Here is a 20693-nt window from a genome sequence, read left to right on the forward strand (position 1 = left end):
CCTGGGCTTGTATGTTTATTTCCTTCACCAGATTAGGGAAGTTTTCAATCATTATTACTTCAAATAGTTTCACGATCCCTTGTTTTCTTTCTCCTTCTTCTGGTACTCCTATGATGTGAATGTTGTTATACTTGATGTTGTCCCAGAGTTTCCCTTAAACTATCTTTATTTATTTTTTTTAATTCTTTTTTACTTTTGTTGTTGCATTTGGGTGTTTTCTGCTGCCTTGTCTTCTAAGTCACTGATTCAGTCCTCTGCTTTATCTAATCTGTTGTTAATTCCTTCTAGTATATTCTTCATTTCAGTTATTGTATTCTTTATTTCTGACTGATTATTTTTTATGGTTTCAATATCTTTATTTATGCTTACAATCTCTTTGTTGATATTCTCATTAAGTTCCTTAAGCATTCTTATAACCAATGTTTTAAACTCTCTCTCTGGAAGGTTGGTTGCCTCAATTTTATTTAGTTCTATTTCTGAAGTTTTCTTCTGTTCTTTTATTTGGGACATGTTTCTTTTGTTTCCTCATTGTTGCTGCCTCTCTGTGTTTAATTCTATATATTAAATAGATCTCCTATGTCTCTCAGTCTTTGCTGGGTACCTTTATGTGTCTTGTGTGGCCCAGTGGTGCAGAGTCCCTGATCACTTGTGTGTGTATTCCAGGAGTGTCCCTTATATGTGTTGTGTGTATTTTCCTGTTATATTTTAAACTAATTGCTTTTGGGGTGGCAGTGGGTGGGATTGACTCTCAGCCTACTGGCTGTGAAGATTGACTATACTCACAGTGTATGAACTGCTGTGTGGGGGCTGACCCCTCAGAAGGCGGTTCGCCTGAATGGACTGATGAGACCACCCTTTGGGTGTGCCACTTGTGGGGCTAATCAGGTAGTCCTCTGGTGTGGTCTTAGGCCAGCCTTCTGAATGTGTTGTTTTGGTACTTCTTGGAAAGGGCTCCCATGCAGGCCAATTTCAGCCTTGCCTGTGACCATCCTGCTACTATTTGTTGGAAATTCAAAGCTATATTCAGTTGATTGCTGCCTCCATTGGACCTGGAAACATGTGGGCATGGCCTCACTGTGAACTGAGGCCAGTTGCTACCAGTATCTGGCCTGGGGAAGCTCAACAAAATGCCCAGGGCCCCTCAAGCCTGTTGCTACCTGCTGGCTGCCCATAATGCTCAGCCACTGAAAGAGCCTCCTTAAGTGCATAGGCTGGGCTGGTTGACCCAGTGTTGGCAGTGCCCCCAGTGATGTAGCCCAAATTGTGTGGGGCAGGCTCTCAGGGAGACATAGAATGTGGCTGGTGGTTTTCATAAAGTTAATGCAGATCCTTGCAGCAGTGTTGAGCCTGTTGCCACTCCACAAAATGCCCTGAGAACATTGTGGCCAGCCAGCACTTGCCTTGGGTCTGCAGATCTCAGAGAGCTTCCCAAGAAAGGCTGCAGTGCAAGCTAAGACTGACTTCTTGCCACTGAAAGTTTTCCAGGCTGCCACGGGCTGTCCATTGATGTACAAGTCTCCTGCAGCTTGCAGTGTGGGACTAACTGCCAAGAAGCTGAGGATGCCCTAGGTAATACTGTACTAGTTGGGCGAAGCAGGGTCTAAAGGATTCACCAAGATGGTGGGCACAGGTGCAGTTTTGCACCAGACCAATGTGCTCTCAGATTTGATTCTGTGGGGGTGGGTTCAAAATAGAAAACATGGCTCCCTCCCGTAGTTTACACATGAAATGGGTTCCACAGAGAGGTAGTGGTGGTTGTCCGTTTAGTGCTTGTCCTAGGCCACACACTCAGTCTTTTCTTGTATGTCTCTGGTGCCTCTTGAGTCACTGTCCCTCTGCTGGATCCCAGGGTGAGTGCCTGTGAATGAGTGAGTCTGGGTTCTTGAAGAGGATGTCTGCGTTTCCAGCCACCTTTGTCTCACTGGGAAAAGTGGACAAAATCCTTACTGATCTTCACTGTCAGAGGTTGTAAGGACTTCTCTACCTGTCACAGGACCCCTGGGCTGGGGAGCCCGGTGTGGGGCTGGTACCCCCTCACTCTTTGGAGGGACCTCCACTGCCAAGGTGTCCCTCCTGGTGCTCAACCACTACCTGTGTGTTTGGGGTCAGCCCGTTTGGCATCTCTGTCCCTCCTACCAGTCTTGATGTGGCCTCTTCTTTGTATCCTTAGTTATATGTATTCTCCAGATGATTCTCCCCAACATCCTTTTAAAATTTATTGGATCTCTAATCTGTGACAAGCATGTTCCAAGGTATTATTTATAACCTCAAGGAGCAGGTACTGATATTTCACAGCCATTTTACCCTGATGAAAACTTAACTAATTTCCATACCTAGTCAAGTGCTTCTCATGCCTTGAATTTCCCCGACTTCCCCTTCTAGTCTTGCTCTTAGCTTTTTAGGACTCATGTGATTACATTGGACCCACCTGGATAATCCAGGCTAATCTTCCTATTTTAAACACACCTGTTTAGTCATCTTAATTGCAGTTGCAGAGTCCCTTTTAGTATGTAATGTAACTTATTCATGGTGTGTATTTCATCATATTCATAGTCTGGCGATTAGGGAAAAACATCTTTAGGGGGTTATTTTAGAAATTCTGTCCACCACATCCTTATTTTAAATTGGAAAAAAAAATTATAGAATAAATGAAAACCACTATAATGTCATATTGTGAACTAATCAGTAGTGTTGGGCATACTTTTTCTTGATAAGTGCCCATCTATTTCTTCTTTATATGTATCATTTGTTACCTACTGAAATTTTAGATTTGTTTGTTGTTTAATCTTTCTATTCTTCCATCTGAAACTGCTGTGTTGAATGGGAAAAAGATCAGGTCTTCAATGGCCAAGATACCTAGGTAGGACTATCCTAATGATGCAGAAAATTTGATTTTGTGACCTGAAAAATTAAAAAAAAATGTTTAGCTATGGAGAAGAGGAGGAGAAGCTTGTGAGCCTGCTGTAATCATACCAATTATATGATTTTTGTAATGATGAAGAAAGGAGAATCAAAACTTTTTGGATAATCAAAATTCACTCATACCTCCCATATTCAGATATGACTTCTGATTTATTCAGTAAGTATTTGATGAGCATCTAACAGATTTTCAGGCTGTATTCTGTGCACAATGGATAGCATGCTGTATAAGGCCTCCCAGATTCCTGTTTCCTCAGAACTTCTCCTTGTTGCTCTGTACTTTGATGAACAAAGGGGTAAATGGCAAAAAGTAGAGAGACAAGGGGTGATCATTTCTTGTCACATGGACCAAAGTGCTCAGAGAGCTTCCCATACCAATTTTCCTTCCTTTCTGAAAAGCAGTCTTGAATTCTGGAAGGCTCAAGAAGAGACTCTAAAGGAGAGATATCCTTGACCAATTTGCCTTAACAGGGATATTGGCCCATAGAGGTAGATAGGTTGGAAAATTATTCTGATTTAACTCTAGTGAGTTTTTATTTTTCAAAAGGTTTGGCATAAAGAAAAGGAGAAATCACAAACAATAAGCCAAAGGAGAAAGTTTCAAGGGTGATTTTAAAAATTCAACTGGCAAAGTTCCAGTTTGTTGTATGGCATGTTGGGGACACCTGGTGACACAATAAACAGTTAATAGTTCTTTGCTTTTATGTTATCACAATGTTTGGTGTAACTGAGACCCCTGATGAGTTCCTAAAGGATATCAAGGTGTGAATACAAATTTCCAATCTTGAAAAATCAGTTTGACAATCAAATAAAATCAAATTCCTGACTTTGTCTTTCCTTCATACAATGCAAAGAACACTAATGCCATTGAGCTTGTTTGAGAATAAAGATGAGGAAATTGTCAGTCATTAGAGGCAACACTAGCAAATGAAAACACTGCTTGAGAGGCCATTTATTACCAATTCAATTCAACTGTATTTATGGATACAAACATGCGAGTGTTTCTCCATTTCTTCCTTTTTTCCTTTAGAAAAACAAAAACAAAGAAATCCATAACACCTAATATTATAGGGAGTAGAAAAATACTGTATCATTGAAGATAATGAGAAAAGGAAACAGACCAATTTATATTTGTGGAACCAGGGATCTTTCTGATGACTGTAAGAAAGAGTGGCCATATAAACAAAACCAGCATGCTTCTTGATGAGGATTTAACCCTGGGTCCATAGTATTCTTATTAATAGATCTGATAAACACAGACTTGAAGATAAGTTTATATGCAGGAAGAACAGCTCTGCCACTTCTGCCTTGAATCACCTGCTATATGAACTTGGGCAAGTTTCTTATCCTTTCTGAACGCTTAATATTTTTTTATTTGTATGATTGGGATAATAAAACCCATATCCTAGATTTGTTAGATATATGAAGTCATGTGTCAAATACCTAGCACATTATCTGGCACATGATTTTTCTTCAATCAATGGAAGCTATTATTGCTGTTTTTGTATAGCATTGCAATTCCATATACTTTTCAAATTTTCTCCCCAAAGCTCAAAACATTTTAGTGCATTTTTTATTAACTTCAATACACAGATTAAAAAACTGGCAAAAATATGCTGAATGTTGATCCAAGCTACAGACTTAAAAGAGAAAATTCCAGGTATCTATATTCCCTGCTATGTAATTTGCCCACTGAGATCCAGCCTGTCTTCCACATGATCATGACCTTTAGGGGACTGGCTCAGAGTTCTGAGACCGTTCAGTTCACTGGAGTGGCATTGGGGAAACCGCCTAATCAAGTTAGCACATTTGTCCTTGTACCAAGCATGGGAGTCCTTTCCCTCTTCTGCCTGTGGTTCCATGGCTACTCAAGTCCAGCAAAGAGCAGAGGAGAGCACAGAAGAAACAGCTCTTTGGGATGATGTTAATGTCTCAGAGGAACAAACATCTCTCCAATTCCATAGATACCCCCATTTCTTGGACTTCCAGCCTTCTTCTGTTTGACTTTGGATTGTTAACTCTTCACTCCCCAAACCTATGTATGATTTCTCTGTGCGTCTGAAGTCTGTAACTACCTGGATATCATCTGCCTTTTCCTTAGCTCCTGTTTCACAAAATGTGCATCCCGCACACCACAATCTTGCAGTTATCCATGATCCAGATGACCAACTTTTCAGCCTTACATGCTGGGAGAAGATTTTTCCAGCTAGCTTTTGCAAATTCAGGGGAAGGAAATAAAAAAGAACCATAGAGGCTCTTGGATGTTATTTCTCCTAAGGGAAGAAGGAAAGGTACAGGTTGATGTTCTTACTGCACCTCCCCTTTCCTTCCATATTACCATCATAAGTATTAGCCTACTGCTCACCTGGCATTTACTGGCACATTGAAGCTGTTATCTTCAGAAAAGAGAGAAGTGTAGAATGGACAAGTGAAAACCACATTTAATTGCCTTATTTTGGCCCAAAGATTTAGTTTCTTGTAGCTTATTAAGCTATTTGCAGAAGTACTGCTATGTACTAAACCTGACGAGTCTGAGCATGTAGAATAACTGTGAGGCACGTACATGTGTACTTTCCTTCCCTCCACATACAAACACACATTGCCATCAGATGTCACATTCACAGCATTTGAAATTTTTCTTTCTCTAGAAAGTGGCAGAACATTTGCATGAAATATAAGTTCACATTTTGTGAGAGTTGATAAATGACTCATGAATCTCTCTTCTTCCTTTAGTCCGTACTTGAAACGTCCTGAGTAGTTCTGAGATGGCCTTCATGATACATCTTACTCATGCTGAGCCTTTTGTTGACATCAGTAGGATTTTTACTCATGTAAAAGGCTCTGGATCAGCCTCCCAGACACGTGCAACAGACCAGAAGCGTTCTAAAGTTACTAGAGCCTCAGGAGGTGTCAAAGAAGTGTCTATCACACAAGCAAAGATCCTTGGGTACCCATTAGCTTTCATAAACAGAGTGCAGTTGGCAGTATGTTCTTTGACATGGCTTTACAAGGTAGTTTGCCAAACTATTTTTTATGTCCATGAAAGAAAAAAAGGGGGCTAGTGGTCCCATTGTTGGTTAATTGTGTAATACTGTATAATAAGGATAGGTCATGTGACATTTGAAGCATGTATAGTGCACAGAGGCAGCAGTTTGTCAGGGGGACCAACACCTTTTTCACCAACCTTCTAAGCAGTGGTTTAGATAAAGCCAGTCCTGTGACTTCTTGCCCCATTCTGGAGTAAATAACCATCGTAGCCTACTATGTATGCAGGTCTAAGCATTTCTGGGGGAAATTTAATTTAGTAAACTATTAAAAAAAAACTCTTCGTGGAATATATCTTGTAAACTAGGGCTTTGAGACTGTCTAAAACATATCAATCCAATATCTCCCAAATGGTCGTTAAAAAACTGTTTAAAATCAACATCCTTTTATTTTTGTCTTAGCATTTAATTTCATTTGCACATGACTAATTTTTTTTTTCGTAAACTTAATTTGCCTCCAACACAGAAAAAAATGGCATCCTCTGAGATAAGACTGCCAACTATAGCAAGTAATATTATAAGTAAATCTGATCTATATACTTTTCAAAGTTCTCAGATGTGATCACTGACATTTGGCCTGATGAAGAAAACCCGGGGGACTGGAAAAACACAAAGCATGCTACTGTACTGACATGCAAAATGTCTTATAGTCTGTCTTTATCTTCCATGGCTGCAGTGGTCTGGATAAATTAGATCAAATTGGGCTAAACACTGTCCTTGGCTACACTCACGTAGCTGTTTTCAAAAGCTAATAAGAGCTGTGTGTGCACATCCAAGGACAGAATTTGGCCCCTTTTGTCTTTGCACAAACAGTTGCTATAGTTGAGATGATTATTCCTGAGTGACTATTTCATAAGCAATGTTTTTTCCCAGCTTAAATCTTTTTTCACTTTATTCTTTATAGTCAAGACATTTATGAATATGGAAACATGTAACTCAAAATCTTCAGTTTCCGGAAAAATAAAAATCTCCCCAATAAAACCTGTGAGTATTGCAAATGAACTGGGAAAAAGGTAAAGCATATCATATAAACAGTGACAAAAGAGCAGTAACAGTGAGAAAAAGTGTTAATACTCATTAATGGTAGCAATCTGATTAAAATTCTTACAACATATTGATCCTTGTCTTTCTAAAGGGAAATATGCTGTTGAATAATATTTTTAAGGAAAATATAGACCATCAAATACATTTACTTATTCAAATGCAGAAAAGCTGAAATTAACTCTCAATGCAACTCTTTCCTTCTCCCTCAAAAAATATATTACATAAATCTCACTTTTTTTCCAAAGGCAAAACCTTTTGAAATAGAAGAGAACCTGCATTATAGAAAATTTTTATTACTGGAAATTACAACCTTGGGTAATCTTTGACTTTCCTTCTACAAAATCATACATACAAACAGGGCCTTAAGGTTTTGGAAGGGATTTCTCGCATAAATCAATGTAAGATATAAATAATATGAAAGACACTCTGGAATTTCTTGACTCTTTGAAGCATGTACAAGGGATAGCTTATTTCTTTTGTGCTTTGAGAAAATCTATTTTTGGTTCTTTATTGCCCTTTCTCTGAAGATGATCAACTTAAAAATTGTATTTAGTTATACATTGCAACAAGGACTTTCAAAAGTTTGTGATTATATACATTATCATGCATTTATCAATAATTGCAAGTTAAATATTTTTACTTTTTGCAAGGTTAATAATTTATGTAAAAATGATTCTACTAAGTTCTTTGATTGGTTGATAATTCATCTAAACTAGTGGATTTTTTTTTTTTTACTACCTGCCAATGTGAACAGATTCCAGGTCTCTGAGACCCATCATATCTCTGCTTGAAACATTTTGAATACCAACTCCAAAAACTCTACATTAATAAAACATTAAAGTTCCAACTTAAGCCCATAAAAGTCAAGAAATCTAGAGTTAAGGTCGACCTAGCTCTCTTAACTCTGTTCTCCTGCATGTATGCATGGGTGATGGGACAGTGGTGTGGCTGTTGCTTAAATCAGTCTTCCTACATAATCTGAAAATGTAATTGAATTAGTGTATAAAGTATTTACATACCCTGCAGTGGAGGGCCCCACACACTATATTATCCACATGCTTTCTCAGGTCCCTCATTTTAGCTCCTCACTGCAGTGTTCCTGCAAGGCTTCTTCAAACATTCAGAAATTGGACTTGCAAATACAATTTCCCTTCTTTTACGAGGCTTCAAGATGAGTGATGCACACTCAGCTTTCCTAGTTGCCTTTCAGCTCCTGGCCAGATAGATAGAGTTTAGGTAACATTCTTCCTTTTGGTTAACATCCTCAGGGTTTGCTAGATATTAAACAATGTCATTCCGTGGCTAAGGATTATTTTATGACCTAATTCAACTAGATGCAGGACAGTTTGCCATATTAATATGAAAATTAGAGACATCAGATTGAATTTAAGGATATATAGTTTATAGCAGGGGCTTAAGAGTATGCACTTTGGTTGCAGACAGACCCATGTTCCAACAGAGTCCTTTTTATTTTTTATTATTTGCTATTTAACTATTAAAATTTTAAAACCTCTGTTTTCTCTTCTGTAAAATGGGAATAATAATAGCCCTTCTGATTTTTAAGATTCAATGAGATTGTGAAGATTTAAAGGGATGATGTGTATAAAATGATTGATATATAGTAGGCACTTATTAAGTGGCTGCTGTTATTATTATCCTTCATTTCAGTATGAAATAATAGTGCATTGCTTCATAATAATAGTGCATTAATTTCTTTTCCTTCATCTCTCATAGAGTATGAAGCAGGGGCCTCAAGTAGAATTTGAATGTTCAGAAATGTTAAAAATGAAATTTAGCAATAAGTGTAAAAAGGATGCTCATCCTCGGCCATGATTTAAGAAATATACAATGATATCATTTTTCATCATTCATATTGTTAAGGATAAAAAAGAACAGTAATATCCAGTGTTGGGCATGGGGAAATAGACTTTCTTGTACACTACTACTGACATAAACTGGCATATCATTTTGACAGGCAGTCTGGTGACATGTGCGAAAAATTTAAAGCATGCATCTTGTTTGACTCAGTAATTCTATGCCTAGAAATTTATCTTATGAAAACAATCAGATAACTTTTCACGAATATTCATAAAATCTTATTGATAAATTGGAAAGAACCTAAATGTTAATATGGCACTGTTAAAATAAATTATAGTGTAATCATACAATGACATACCATGTAATCATTAAAAAAAATGAATGAATCTTACATGTGTAATAGGTTTGATTGAGTAGTCATAAATTGCTGGGCAGATATTTGAAATGACTTCTATTTTTTTTCTAATACCTATTACCACTGCCTTCTGTGGAACCTTCCTTTCTTTCTCAGCAGTGGGCCTCCTTAACCACATCTGTGTTTCTACAGAATTTCCAATCACTTTTGGTTATTTAAATAGTCTTGTTCTGTTTATTGAAACCCAAAGCCAGCTTCATGAGTCTGTGACTTACACAGTTGCAAAAACACTAGACTCAGAGAGCCCTGACCTTGGTTTAATACTCGGCTGTTGCTGTCTTAGGATTCTTAAGCATTTTGTTTTTGAATTTGTATTTTGGAGTGAAACTTGCTACGACAATGGAGCACGTGCATGAGAGGAGAAGATACATGCAATGCATGCGTCTGGTGTTTTTGCCACCTCATTTGCATGTAGCTTTCTTGAGCACCGAATTCCGGTTAGCCCACAACATGTGGTAGTTCAGTGAGACTCAAAGCGAGTATAAAGAAAGGGAGTTTCATCTATGACTACGCAAGTGGGATCCCTGACAGCTCCAAGAAGCCATGCTTTTCATTCAAACCAGAACTTGCTTTGAATGCAGAAAGAAGGTAATGACATTGTGAGAAAGATGAATAACCAAGAAACCCTATCATATCCTTTCATAGCAAACCACTTATGCTGAAAGTGAAGACATGGATGTAAAAGGAAAGAACAACACATAATTTTCTTTTAAGTCTTTCCTAACTCATCAATAAGCTGAAGGTAGACAAAATTCTAGAAGGTACATATATATCAAGATGTGAAATGAAAACAGTTCAGTCATTTGGTGCTGTTCTGCTAAGAATGAAATACATATGCAAGTACAAGCTACAAGACTATGTAATTTTGGTGATCCATATGTGAGTTAAAATCTTTATATTTGTATTTAAAACTGATGTAGAAAAATATGAAGATGAATGGTAACAATCATGCTAATAATCTGAATTTTTAATTCTCCTTTACTTACGACATTATAGAGCAAAAAACAAACACCATAATAAGTTGAAGGAGAGACTGCAGAAGAAGAGAAAGAGCTTTATATTTTAGTACCATTAATGCCACTTTTTTACTGTTTTTTGAACAAGGAGCCCTGTATTTTCATTATGAACCGAGCCCCGCAAATTACGTAACCAAACCTGATGCCAATGATGAAAGAGGCAAAGGTATTGGAGGCATCTGTTGATTTTGCTTATCAGTATCCATTCACTCTTTTGTTAACAGTCCGTGATTTTCTGGAGACATCCCCCCTCAGTGCATGTGTTTCAGAAGGAGTTGACTTCAGTCTGGCGCCAGGGGTACATGGGAGCCTCAAGCTTGGTCAATCAGAATATTTCATTTTCCTCATTATACTGATTGGCTCAGAGTTGAATATTTCGACCATGTTGATCCATATAGATCGTAAGGCTTGTGTGAGAAGTAACAAGAGGAGATTCTTTGCCTTTTGTTGCTAGAATTTAACCTGAGGACAGGTGATCCTGGAGCTACTGGGGGATATCATAAGGAACCCAAAGGTAATACCAACATGGAGAATGGGAAAGGTAAGAGACAGATAAAAACCAAGCCCTGTTGATATATGAGTCCCTGGATCAAGCTATGCCTGGAACTAGCTGGAGTTTTTAGTTACGCAAGATCTTTTATGCTCCAGCTAGCATGAATTAGATTTTTTTTTTCACTTGCAACAGAGTTTTGACATAGCACGTACAGTATGCTTTACTCTATGTTTGTATATAACAGATATCGCTAAAGATGTATACCAAACCGGTAACAGTGGATATCCCAGTCAGGGAAGATTATAAAGAGGCCTTTCATTTACAACTTTGTACTATTCTTTAGGGTTAGAATTTTTTTTTTTTTTAAGATTCTTATTGGGGAATTGGGGGATGGGAACAGTGCTGGGGAATTGGGGGAAGGGGAACAGACAAGTTGCTGTCATTTTGGTCTCTCACGCTGGCTGCTGGCTACACACGGTAGCCCATGGCAACCCACTGCCACAGGGGCTGCAGCCTACGCCGTCGCTGGCGACTCACGGTTGAGCTGTTGTTCAGCATCCTAGCTGTAGAGGGCAGTGTCACTGGCCCTCATATGTGGGATCCGAACCGGGGCCCTCTGGCATCCTAAGCCAGCTCTTAACCATCGCGCCACTCGGCCGGCCCAGGGTTAGAATTTTTGTAAAACAGGTATTTATTACTTTTAAACCAGCAAAAGCAATAAAGGTGTTTCCATCTTGGAAAAAAAAAGTCAGTGATGCTTAATCTTAATGTACTAATTTCCCATTTGGACACAAAAGCAGATGTCTTAAAGTAGATCTTACATGTATTATTCAGCAAAGGAGCTTAGTATTCCTGTGCCAATTTCTCTACAGAATGACATGGGCATGAAAGGCAGCCACCGAGTCATAACACAAGCCTTTAACCAGCAATTTCACTGGTTGGTGCCATGTAATTATACTGCAGAAAATAGCAAATAGAAGAAGATTAATGAGTTTGGCCTTACTAACCACCTAAAGGTGAAAAATTTAATTCTCAAGTAGGCAATCTTTTGTCTTACTGTGTTCTAATGCATGTGTGTGTGTGAATAGAAGGAGAAACTTTGGATTTGAAGCAGCATCAAAATAGGGCACTGAGAAGGCAGAAAGGAGTAAAGCAAGGCAGCTGAGGAAGGTTAGAGCAATCTCATGGAGAGTGTTCAAAGAACCCTACGGAATGTATTTTAACCAGCCTATGGTCCTGCTTGGTGGAATTGCTGTATCACTTTGAAGATACCCAGTGGTAGTGTTTCATGCATACCATCCTGCTCAGGGCTCCAGCAGACACCAGCAGTGTCAGGAGAGGTTGGGTGCAAGGACCCCACTTTCTCAGCTTTCTGCCCAGAGGTGTGCTTGATCAGGCCTAGTGGGGAGTTGTGCTGGGTTAGGCCGGACTGCGCACCCTATGAGTCCTTCCCAGCACAGCATCCCACACACTTGCCAACCCTTCTGCTTGTGATCTTAGTCCTTCTTCCCTCTCCTACCTAGATATCCCTTTCCACCCCCAAAACCAGAACATACATGGACATCATCCCTGACCAATTGTTTAATCTAGGGAAATTTGTTTCCAATGTTCCCACAAGGAGAATTTGAATCATTTCTTTCGGTCTGACATTGCTTTTTTATGTGTGTATATGAAAGCAAAACTGCTCCGTTCATTTATATTCAATAAATCAGATAGTTTCTTGGTAACTTGCTTTGACAGGGAGAAAATCTAAGGACACTGGCTGAGGTCAATAGGACAGGGGAGAAGAGGGTCCCTTATGAGGGATCAGGAGGAAAAGAAGTGAGGGGCTGGTGCACCATGTTGCTATGCTGACTTTTGGGATCAGTGTGGGTTGTCAGTCACCATGCTTGGGGGGAAAACTGCTATTCAATTATTGCTATTTTTTTAAAGTAATATGAGCAACAGGTAAAACGTTCAAATGGCATGAAAGAGAACCCAGTAAAAAGTAATTCTCCTTCTCACCCCCATCCTCCTCTTCTGTCCTCAGAGGCCCCCTGCTGCTGGCTTGTGCATTCTTCTCGACAGCGGCTACCTGTGTAAGCACCCCTATCTGGTTCTCCACCTTGGTTTTACCTTGATTTTGACCTGTGAAGGAAGGGTCTGAACTGTAATTTGAAGATGACACTCAGCACTGCACTTTAGCATTCTTTCTTTAAGCAAAGTAATGAATAAAGAAACATATGCAAGAGCTTGAAAGCCCTTGCTCTGGGGACATGATTAACTCCTGTACCTGTTTTTCACACCTTTCCTTGCATAAAGCTGAGCAGGTGACTGGTACATTCTTTCTGCAGCATGTGATATTTCCAATTCGCTGCAAAACAAAGTTCAAACTGCTAAAAACGCTAGTTTTTAATTACCTTGAGATACAAGTTGCAAGGAGGCAGCCTAACAGCTCTTTTCAATGAGATCGGTAAACTGTGAAGACATGTGGCCAGATGCGTCTTGTCATTAATATATACAGTGTGATGAGATGCCATCATAATTGTTATTATTACAGGATCATAAAGCTTTAGAGTAACAGAAAAAGCAAGTACCTTTGTTTGAAAGGTCAGCCAAGAACACAAACTGAGCTCACTAATAAAACAGGGGTGCAAAGAGAGATGAGAATTTAAAAGGAATTCTTATGAAAATCAAGAAAGCAAAGGCTTTCACAAAAACGTTCACACACAGGTTAGGAGTTGGGCTTAAATGAGTTAAATATTGAAATAATAGCATTGGTTTTCTAATGTCTGTAATTAACATTGACTAGCAATATAAACTGAATTTCTCAGATAACTATGTATTTGACTGAATTTTTAAGATTGATGTTTTACAAAAGTAAGCAGTAGGATACATGTAATTCTAAAGTAACTAAAGAAGTAAGCTTTCTACATAGTGCCATAACAGTGGAGTTTCCTGAAAAAAGTTCTCGAGTGCACGTCTGTGTGTGCATGTATATGCTCTGCCCACTTTGCCCACAGATCACCACGACAATGGCTTTCAAGGCGATCTTTCTCTTGCTGTAGTGCCAGATCTTAAAATAAGATTTAAGGGCTGGGAACTCTGATTGAGTGGGGCTGAGATGTGATTTCTAGTAGCACCGCTCAAGAGAGCGTGGAGGACAGGAAACACTGTTTCTGTGTGTTGGAGGTTAGACGTTTTTGGACAGACATATTTTAATTCAGCCTCTTCTTTTGAAACTCAAATATATGCTGTAGCTACCTTGAGATGCATAGTTGCTGATTATAGTTAATGGATTGTTCATCCTCTTTGTCCTTGAGATAATCCTAAGTATGTGCATAAAACTGAGATCATGTTGCCCATAAAAACCAATCAGCCTGGAGTTTGTCCACAAGGTGCTGAACATTCACTAGAGCAGATTGGAAAGATAATGTTTAATAAAGAGTTAGAGGACTAGGTGGTACAAAACAAGTTAAGAGAAACGGATAATTTCATTTCAGGTGAACCTCTGTGACATTTCTTGTACCCAAACACAGATTACAATGATCCCAGAGCCATGACTCTCGGCTGCTTTGTCTCCAGCGCTGACCCTGCATGCATTGTCAGCTTTTGGCTCTGCTGGCATAGTCGCCTGCATCTGTGAATAACTCAGAAGATAGTTTCTCAGGTTTATAAAGATGTATGAAGTGAGTCATTCAGAAATGAATATACATATGAGGAAATGACAGAATTCTGCTAAATATGTGTATATTTGAACAACTGATCCATCTCCGTGTGATTTAGAAAGGGATGTGCATCAGTTTATACAAATGACAGTTGAAAAGATAACTGTCACAATGTTTACTGATGAGATTTCTATTTATTTTAATATTTAGAAGTTAAATGAAAAATTGATTGTGGATTGTAGCTTGAGAGGGTTTGAGCCTGAATGGAACCTAGCAATGTGTGGCAAATGGAGGTAGCAGGAAGGTAGCAGATGTCCTCTGGAGAGGTAAGGTTGTGAGGCCTTTGACAGATGAAGTTCAACCTCATTTATTTTTTACCATGTTTACTTAAACAATTAAACATAGGTTGGAGAGGTGGATTGAAGTAGGTGTTTGGGACTTGCTGGACTGGGTTCTGGCATTCATTCAGAAAGGGCCATACGGTTAAGTTGCAGCCATAGGCCTTAGAAAGCACTTTGGTCTGTGACCTTGAAAGCACTTTGGTCTGTGACCTTGAAAGCACTTTGGTCTGTGACCTTGCTGAGCAGCTTGAATTTTCAGGTGGCCCATCAGTCACCTGCTTTGTCCTTTTTTCCAGGCCCTGGGCTGTGCTCTTTGCTATTCTGTTTAGGTTACTGCGAACAAGAACCACTTCTCATTTTTCTTTTCTTTTTTTTTTTTTCAGCTGTAGAGGGCAGTGTCACTTGCCCTCATATGTGGGATCCGAACCGGGGCCCTCTGGCATCCCAAGCCAGCTCTTAACCATCGCGCCACTCGGCCGGTCCGAACCACTTCTCATTTTAGCTTCTCCCAGTCTTCACTCTAATAGCCTGGAGGAAGTTGCCAAACAAATGTAACCTCTTTTGTTGGCCTATCTACTCCTACTGGTGTTTGTAGCAGGGCTGGCTCTTGGCAGTGCACTTACACTCCCTGGAAATGTACTTTGGCATGTGTTAAACTGAGGGAGGAAATATTTCAAACCGTTTCTTAAATAAAATAATTGAAATGTTGTACTGCTGAAGTGGCCTGGGATGCAAGCCACTAAGTCCCTGACATAGTAACAAGCATAAAAGAACAGGGTACCAGGCAAAGGATCCTGCAAATTAAAGCAAAAATATATAACTTTTAGAGGAGGACAAGTACACAGATTCCCTGAAGGTGTAATTTAGATCCACTATCCAAATCTTTAAGGTCTCAGAGAGTTTGTCTTAACGACGAAGGCAAATACCTCACAAAAAGACACCATGGCTTGTGGTCTTTGAGCAGAGATACACAAAGAAGACCAAGCTTTAAGATTCCCAGGCCTGCATAAAATATAATAACCTTAACTGATCTTACAGCAATAAATAACTTTGCTGTTACAGAAAATGTTTATCAACTATGGGATGTTTATGTGCCATCCTCATGGTGTTTGCCATGACTGAGTACCAGCAATGCTGTGATTAACATTTTTCTTTAGATTGATTCAGGATGGAGTGTCCAGATATTAGGATCCGGAAGGCAGTCATAAATGAAGACGTGGGTATACTTTTCATTCAGGTCTGGGGTTAACTCGACTTGATTCATTTTGTTAAAGGCATAGGGAAGTTGCTGTCTTGGGGGACCTACACTTGAACCTGGGAATTGTTACATAAGCTGTTACATATGAAGCACTGACACTCCTTTGCAGGCACATTGGCAAAAATTCATTTTATGCATTTGACCAGCTATGGAATAGTTGCTCCAATTCAGTCTTCCATGGTAGAACCAAGGACATCAGGAAAAGTTTCTGTCAAATTGCATGAAGACGGAGCTGTACTTCTCTACATACCAATACCAGATGCTGCACGTTTAGTGGAGTCCTCATTATAACCTGAGATAATTATAAAACTGTCATCTTCCCTCTTTTTTTTTGGACTGTTTAAGCCAAATGCTATTGTTCTGTTTAGTTTTTTGGCGCCTTGTATGACAGGCTTTATAATACTGGCCATGGTATCGGAATTACAGTCGTCTACTCCTCAGATCAGCATCTCTGAAAAGGAAAGTATTTTTTTTCCATATAGTCCAACTTCCAATAGCCCAGTGTAGGAATTCTTTTACAGCATCCTGATCGTCCCATACAACCTCTTGTTAATCACTCTCAGTGACAGGGCATTCAGTGGTTCTTAAGGTAGACCTTTCTGTTTCAGCAGCTCTAATTATTAGAATGTTTTTCCACGGAAAACTCAAGTTTGCCTCTTTGTCTCTTCAAACTTTGGCCTCAGTTCTGCTTTCTGAAGGTACAAAAAATATAGGTCTACTTTAAATTAGAATTTCAAACTCTTAAAGAGAGTTTTGTTCTTCCTAAATCTTCTCTATTCCAGGCAAAACTTTTATCAATCAAAAAATATTTACTGAGGGGGTAAAAATGAGCAAGTGCTGGGTTAGATGGAGAGGGTGATGTAATGTTGAGCCAGACAACTATTTCTCCTTGACTTTGTTTACAAAGCTGTCAACACACAGACCACACTCCTCCTTCTGTTTAAATATCCTTTTCATAGGTTCTGAAATTGAGGGTCTTTTAAGGCAAAGACAGTGACTTCACCTGAATCCCCCAGAGCCTGCTATTGGACACATAAATGGATACTCAGTAAATATTTTCTAATGTTGCTCCATTCCTCATAACTGATCAGGACCCCTAAACCTGATCATAGTGTTATTTTCTTAGTTTGACCAGTAGCAAGCACAGTGGAGGCCTTATACCACTGGACCTGACATTGACGTGTGTGGGCTTACAAGTCCTCGGCCTACATAGACTCCTGTGGAAGATTCGGTCTCCCACATTATCGCATTTAAACTGCCCAACAGAGGTCGACACTGTTTTGCCCATATTTTAGATAAGAAAACAGAGGGAGATAAAAGAGTTAAAATGATTGAAGCCATAGGTGTGCTCTAATTCTGTGTTTGAGACTTTTTCTAATTGGGACCCTAGCTCCTGGTTTTCCACCATTTCCTAATTTAGTGCCTGAACTTTTGATTTTCATCTAGAACTATAAATATATCATTATCCTTATGAAATTATATATTGTTAGTTTTGGCCTATACTTCTAGCCTGTTTTGTCCTTCTGGAATCTTAATATAGTTATTTTGCCATCTCAGCTATTCCTTTCAGTTTGTGTACTTGATACTAATGTGCTAAACTTATTTATTTATTTTTAATATACTTTACTGATGAGAAAAGCTGATGGTCCAAAAGCAGAGAGCTGTGTCATCTATGAGAAACCTTGTCCAGGATGACATTGATCCACTCATCAATACTGTTTTGGGTATGTTTGTTCAACTATTCTGTCATGTTGTCTACAGTTTTTTCATTTTGACCGCAAAGATAACATGAAAATCTTTGCCAAAACAAAGTGTATTTTGTTTTAAATCAGAAGTTTTACTATACAAGTTACATTGCTTACCATATAGTGAGCATACAGCACTTAGTTTTTTATTTGCTACCCGAAGATATGACTTGGTTCATACTGTAGTTTAATGTGTGTATTAATGAATAATGGTTTTCAAAGAGCTATATTCACATATGTAAGTTTTATCATCTGCTTCTCTCTCATAATATTTTTCCTTTTCTTCTTGCTTCCACGTGTTACTATGTACTGTATGTTTTAAAATATGAAAGGAAAGATGTGTTTAAGAGACAGCGAAAACTTTAATGCAAATAATATATTTTCCAAGCAGAAACGTTCATTTCGATGTGTGCATGCAAAACTTTAAAATCTGATTAAAAACTGTATGAAGAAACTCTATCATGTGGAGGATGTTACTTAGGGGCTGAATTACAGGATTTGCCTGTCTCTCTTTTTCTCTTGCCTTGGGCAAACTAGTCTAATTACAAAGCTTGCCTTTCATTCTGTTTGGTGTTTTTCAGCTATGCATGAAAAAAGTTAATCAAAAAAATAAAATGAAAAACTATGATGGCTAATCGAAGTCCCATAGATTTCTTTACTGTTGCCTAACCTGTTTTCGAGGATGAACTCCAAAATGTTACCTTTAGTGCATCATTAGATGTACTGTGCCTATTGGTCTCTACTTCTTTCAAAGAAAATGATTAATTAAAAAAATATTTAAATTAGAAAATGAGAAGAAAGCCATAGCTTATTTATCCTTTATCTGTAATTGTTGGGAGGTTTTTAAACATAGAAGACACTAGACTAATAATTTCAGAGATGTGTAATATCTCTGTTCAGAATAGATGGAGAAAATCAATTTACCACCCCTCCTTGTCCTCTAGTGTGTTTTTGTAGGGGAGAAAAATAACTCTTTTTCTCTCTGCCCATCTTAGGTTCCTTGGCTGGGCCCCCGTAAATTAGACTGACAAAAGACAAATTAGCAAGAGAAAGAAACAAGCTTATTAGCAAGCACACTGTGCATACACATGGAATACTCAGTGATGAGTAACTCAAAGGGGTGGGCAGAACTTGGGCTTATATAGTATCTTAAGATAAGACCATTATATTTTTAAAGAAGTGACAAGACAAAGGAAAATGATTTTGAGTTTCTAGGGTAGCAAATTGTGGGCAGGTTCATGTATGGGGGAACTAATGGAAGATAAGGGCTAGTTAGTACAGGTTTTTATGTGGATTCCTCTGGTGCCCTTTTTAGGTTGGTAAACGTCTATATTTGTCTTTGGTAATATCTGTCCATCTTGGTAGACAGGGGAGGGAGGACAACTTTACAAATCTATATCCTGCTTTTAGGCAAATAGAGGGAGGGCAGAGCACTGTTTTGTATCTGCTTCATTCTCAGTTGCCTTTAGCCCCAAATAATCTTTATACCAAAGAGGGATATTTTGGGGTGGCATATTCTGTTACCTTTATTGTGGAAGGACATTGGATTAAATGGGTTGCTGTTTAAAAGGGTTGTTGTCATTTAGACCCAAATGTCAATAGCTAGAACCATCCTGGCTGTGGTTTTGAGTGGGTTTTCCTCAAGGGCTGAGATATAATCTTAGTTCATTTCAAATCCCCTCTGCGACAACACTACTACAAACCAAAAACAATATGACAAAGTTGGTACCTTTAATAAATACTGCTAACTAAACCTGATAAGATCATAGACCTCTTTCTTTGTTCTTTGGGGAGCAAAACAAAAGGTATAGGAGAAAGGTGGGAGATTGGTGAAGATTTTTAAGAGTCCTGATATTGTTTAGAAGGGATGGTGGCAGTGGTAGTGGGTTGATGATGGACAAAAACAGCATGTCATTAATGCAAGCTTGTGGCATTTGTAGCTGAGCCTGTCAGACAAAAGAAAATTTCTGGGTGGTGTATGTCCATTGCTGCTGTGGCGTAAACAATAGTGTGAGCCTCAGTTGTTTGAAGTGAGTGGTGTTGAGAAGCAACATATGCTTCTTCTCCATGCAGAGCAATGAAATTTGGAAATATGTTCTGAAAGAGAAAACATAGTTTCCTATGGCAATTTATCTCCAAGAAAGGACGACTTCCTGGGATAGTAATCCTGGTTGCTAAAACCTCACTGAGAAAAAGAATTCAATCACCCAGATTTGGGCTTAGATGATGCTGCAGCTGGCTCAGTAGAATGGCAAGGGACTATCAGTCTGCTTTGGAGAGAGGTGTTGTGCTTGGGAATCATGTGGATGTAGCCTCCCTTTACTGGGACTGGATATGATAAAAGAGTCCCGGGGACTTTCAGTGTACTATTCACTATTCACATAACACAGCGTTGTGTATGTCTCTTGCAGTTTTGTTTTTTTTGGGTTTTTTTTTAATGCTATTTAAACTTGCTTTCATAACAATCTAAATAAAGTGAAAAATACGTTACAGTATTCCATTCCATGAACATAAATGTCTTATTTATATAGTCCTCTTTTATGGACATGAGGGTTCTTATATGAAACTTTCAGTGTATTGGTTTCTCTTTTATAATTAGGCACCAAGTTCTCTGATTGAGGGACTGTGGATTCTGCTTCTTGGTGCTTAGCACTGTAACCACAATTCAATAGGCATTCAATAAATGTATGATAAACAACTTGATGAAAATATCTGGGAAGAAGTGAAGGTCTTCAATTTTGAGAAGTTTAACATGATTAGAAGCAGGCAGAGGGTGACTTCAAGGATGTTAGTTGAAATGGCATTTTTTTCTTGTGTTTATGGAGATGTGAAGATAGGGTAATAAAAAGTTACTTGATATGATACTGAGTTGAGCATGGGTAAGTTAGTAAATTTTTTTGTGATGCTAATCAATTTTGTAAAAGACCAGTAACAGAAAATATATAATATGATT

Source organism: Hipposideros armiger, unplaced genomic scaffold (genome assembly GCF_001890085.2).
Source record: "Hipposideros armiger isolate ML-2016 unplaced genomic scaffold, ASM189008v1 scaffold_307, whole genome shotgun sequence".
Classification (NCBI taxonomy): Eukaryota; Metazoa; Chordata; class Mammalia; order Chiroptera; family Hipposideridae; genus Hipposideros; species Hipposideros armiger.